Genomic DNA, 5,086 nt, shown 5'->3' on the forward strand with positions numbered 1-5,086 from the left:
GCCACACACACACACACACACACACACACCTCTGCTATGGCATCATGGAGCTTATTGGAAGATATGTTAGCTCTCAACTTGGCATCCAGGCCACCTACAGTCCTCACTATTTCCTCCTAGAACTAAGGGATACCATGTTTTAAGGCAAATCCAAGTTTTCATACAGAAAGTAGAAAATGTTTATGTTTTTAAATTGTACTTTTTTTTCAGTCTCCAGAAGACACGCTATTACATGAGTAATCACATTATAAATAGATCTTAATTGTTAAGAATAAGATTTTGTTGATGTGATCATAAATCATTAAAAAGTCATCTGAATAGCAATCTAGCTACATATTTTAAAGAGCTTTAAAAAAATACTCAGATCAGCTTGTGCAATGATACCTCTTAGGAACCTTTCATAAGGATATAAGGAAAAGTGCAGACATAGTTTAATATACAAAGTTCTTCACTGTGATGTTACTTTTAATCTAATAAAATCAGAAGCAATCAAAATGTACTTGGTTAAGTAATTTTTCATAAATCCATGAACGTAATTTATGTAGCTTTTAAAATTAAGTTTAAAAAGAAAATTTAAAGACACTGGAAAACACTCAAGTATGAAAAATCAGAATACAAAACCCACACGCTTTATGAAACTCAATGTTTTATTAATGCGTAACAGAAATTAAAGAAATTTGTCAAAATGTTAGGAGTATATAGCTGTCATGGACATGATAACATTATGGATACTTTGTTCCCTTCTTCGTTCTTTTCTGGGCTTTTTTTATCTTTCTATATTCTTTTCATAATCAGAAAAAACAAAATAAAAATATATAAAACCAAAGAATATTATGTACTTACAGTTGCAGCAGCGCAGATGCATACAGACTGGTTCTCTTGTCTACAACTAATTATTGTCCTCAGGCCCCACTCACAGGCTAGTAGATACACCTCACTGAATGTCTGATCCTGTTCAAACTTATTCCAATTCTATGATTAAACAGTCCTTTAAGCTCTCATTTGGCTAAAAAGGCGAGGTTTTTACAAAAAGCCTCTGTTACCTCCCTTTCCTTCCCTGGAATTTTACGTAAGGGGAGTGGCTTATGTGACCTTCTAGTTGCAGGGAGTGGAGTTTTTACGCTTAATGTCCTCTGCCTGGTCCTGCTGGTTGGTATACCCAAGGTTTACTCTTTAGACTCAGCCTTCTTCTGAGGACATTGATTTTCCCCCTTGCATATTTGATATCCTCTCAGTTATTACCAGCTGGAGACTTCTGGGTTTCCAACTCAGGCCCCAGGCCCCTGACTCCACCCATCACTAGCATTGTTGTGGGATCACCTGTCCAATTATGGAGGACCGAGGGAGGCTCAGTTCAGATGTGTCAATGAGAGGTTCCCTCTATCTGTCCATATGCCTCTTTTTCTTTACTGTATTGAATTGGCCCAATTTGACAAGAAGCTCTCTGTACAGAGATCTCTCAGAAACCAGACAGGGTGGCAGAAGGTAGAGCTCACTCTGTCCTTAGGTTTTGTAATAGTCAGACTTCTCCAGAGAAACAGAACCAATAGGATACACAGAGATACACGGAAAGAGATTTTTAAAAATAATATTTTTATTGATTGCAGAGAGGAAGGGAGAGGGAGAGAGAGGTAGAAACATCAATGATGAGAGAGAATCATTGATCGGCTGCCTCCTGCACACCCCACATGGGGATCGAGCCTGTAACTGGGGCATGTGCCCTGACTGGGAATAGAACTGTGACCTCCTGGTTCATACGTTGACACTCAACCAATGAGCCACACTGGCCAGGCTGAAAGAGATTTATCTATGGGGGAGTGACTCATTCATTATGGAGGCTGAGCAGTTTGCCTGCAAGCTGGAGGTCCAGGATAGCCAGTAGTTCCTGTCTAAACCTGACGACTTGAGGACTGGGGGAGGATGGTTGACGTCCCCGTCTGAATCCAAAAGCCTGAGAACTAGGAATGGTGATGTCCAAGGGCAGCAGAAGTGGGATGTCCCAGCTCAAGCAGAGAGCAAATTTGGCCCTTCTCTGCCTTTTAGTTCTACTTGGCCCTACCAGATTAGATGATGCCCACTTGCTTTGATGAGAGTGATCTTTGCTCAATATGCCGGCTCAAATCTTAATCTCTTAGAGACACACCCTCACAGACACACCCAAAACAATGTGTTACCAGTTCTCTGGGCATCCCTCAGACCAGTCCATTAATCATTACAGGTTTATCCAAGGTTTAACATTGAAAAAAGAAAATGTGGACATCTCTCTATTTCCTTTGTGGAGAGGTTACATATGATGCCAAATGAAACTTGTTGTAATTAGTTTTTTGACTAGTCTATATTCAATGCCTGAAAGCATTCTCTCTGTGCTTGAAAGGGATGAGTATTGCTCAATTGTTGTGTGGAATGTTTTATACATATGTTTAGGTTAAACATCTTAATTGTGTTGTTAAAATCCACGTACTTATTAATCGTGTTTTTATTTGACATGTAAATTACTGAGAGATTTATGTTAAAAATTTCCCATTTTGCTCATGGATTTATCAAATTTTTGCTTCAGATATTTTGAGACTATTGGGACTAGGTACTACAAGTTTATAATTGTCACAGTTTCTGAGAATTGGTCACTGAAGCTGATAGTCAAATTTTCCATTTTGTTTATGTGTTTAGCCAAGTATAACACTCCCAAGAGTGGATAAAGACTAGCTTACTTCAGTGTTACATTCCATTTTACTTAAAGGAAAATACTTTGTGACACTTTGCATATTAATAAAAATTTTCAAGTTAATATTTAATGTAAAGTTACTTGGGACAATGATTTTTACTGGATACTTTCATTACAATGACACTAATTACAAAAACAGATTCTAATGCTGTTGAGAGTGGTTGTACATTATACAGGCCCCCAATTGTCAGTCAGTCTACCACTTTTCATTACTTTGCCAGTAGGACAGCTTGGGTATTTGAACAATATCATAGAAACATGAGATATGACATTGAGTAAATGAATCTCAACTAAGTCAAGATTTATTTATGAGTATAATAATAAAAACAGGTTAAGCCAAAGATTATTCTCTTCACTTACTGATTTTCACATGGATTTGGAAACCAGAATAGATTCCTAATCCTGAATATTATATCTGCTTATTAAAATGTAGGTATTCAACCACTAAAAATGCAATAAAACTCCACAAAGCATCTAAATACTTCTTCTTTACATTGAACAAATAACTGCTTTATGCTGAAATTATAAGAAATATTCAATGAATAAAGTTACTGTGCTCCTACTTTGTTTTGTATTGAGAGATACTAAGAAATATAAAACAAGTAGTTAGTCAAGAAACTCAGAATAATGTTTGGAAAGAATGAGAAATACAAGGAAAGAAAATGGATGTTACAAGACCTTATTAGGATGCCAAATGATTGTTAAGGTAATTCTTTCATTCATTAAACCAGTGGTTCTCAACCTTGGCTGCACATTAGAATCAACTGGGAATCTTTTTTTAAAATCCTGATTTCTGGGCCTCATCCTCCGGAAATTCTGTTTCTTTGTTATGGGTTGGGGCCACAACATTAGTAACAAAGAAACAGAATTTCCGGAGGATGAGGCCCAGAAATCAGGATTTTAAAAAAAGATTCCCAGCCAAGGTTGAGAACCACTGCATTAAACAAATATTGATTGAGCATAGGAATTCAGTGCAGGGAGGATTGATGGAAAAATCATTTGCAGTGTGTTTTAGACAGGAGAATATATGGGGAGTAATCTAGCACACAAAATCAAGGAGGTAAGAAATGGAAAGCCCATTAAATTATAAACCATTACAAGTATACCCAAGGCATATTTTGATTCTTGTGCTTGATGTTAGCATCATAATCACACAAGTGGTAAATATCATGAATATGATGCTTGGCAACCCCCAGCTGAACGTTTATAGGCATACACTCATACTTCGTTAACAATAAAGTATGCATAGCTGTACAATGACCTCCAGTGGTAAATATCTGTTTGTTTAAAAACCAAATGCCTTCAAAACCATTTCCTCCTTTGCCACTGCATTGTTTTCTTCTATGACTGCAAAGTTGCTAATGATCTGAAGTCATTAAATTCAATATGTAATTTCACCAGAATATGAAGTACAAATAGGATTTCAAACACAGCATTGACCCTCCTGCTATCTGCTAAGGATTTTTTATTCCACGCTGATTCTTGTTGCTGATATGATTTTGAACTTGCTTCCTGTTTCCAGATCAGATGGTGGAGGCCTGCTTCCAAACAAATTGGTTTGTTTCTTCCATGAATGATTTGTGTTTGTGCTGAAGGAATCTTGACCAGCTAAATGATCAGGCAGAAGCACGTATATATTGATGGCCAAGCAAGAAATGCTTTCAGCCCAGCCAGTGTGGCTCAGTAGTTGTGTTGACCCATGAACCAGGAGGTCACAGTTCGATTCCTGGTCAGGGCACATGCCCAGGTTGCAGGCTCGATTCCCAGTAGGGGGCAAGCAGGAGGTGGCTGATGGATGTTCATCGATGTTTCTATCTCTCTCCCTTCCTCTCTCTCTCAAATCAATAAAAACTTTTTAAAAAAATGCTATTTTTAACTTACCGAGAGATTATGTTCAAAAGTTCATTAGTAAACCAATTATTTATAAAATTAAATACATTTACATAGAAATATTATATTGTGTCTAGATTCCCTGGGCAATCTTCAAAAGTCTGTTCATTCTATATTATAATTTTTCAATATAACTAGTTAACAGTAATGTTAACAAGGATGTCTGCTGTCACTTTCCTATTCTAAATTATCCTGGAGGTTTTAGTTGACATGATCAGGAAATCAGGAAGGAAAGAGGGAAGGCAGAAAGGTCGGAAGGAAGGATAACAGATATAGTGCTGTAAAAGAAAAAACAAAATTATTGATATTGACATGGAAAAGCTCCCAAGAAAATCTACAAACTTAGAACTAATAAGAGTATTCAGCAGGGTTATTGGACACAAGATCAACATATACAAATCAAAAGGGCAAAATGTTCTTCATAACAGAATAAACCTTGTGAGGTGTCTTACAGTGAGGTATAGAGAACAGTAA

This window comes from Myotis brandtii, unplaced genomic scaffold, assembly GCF_000412655.1.
Source record: "Myotis brandtii unplaced genomic scaffold, ASM41265v1 scaffold738, whole genome shotgun sequence".
Classification (NCBI taxonomy): Eukaryota; Metazoa; Chordata; class Mammalia; order Chiroptera; family Vespertilionidae; genus Myotis; species Myotis brandtii.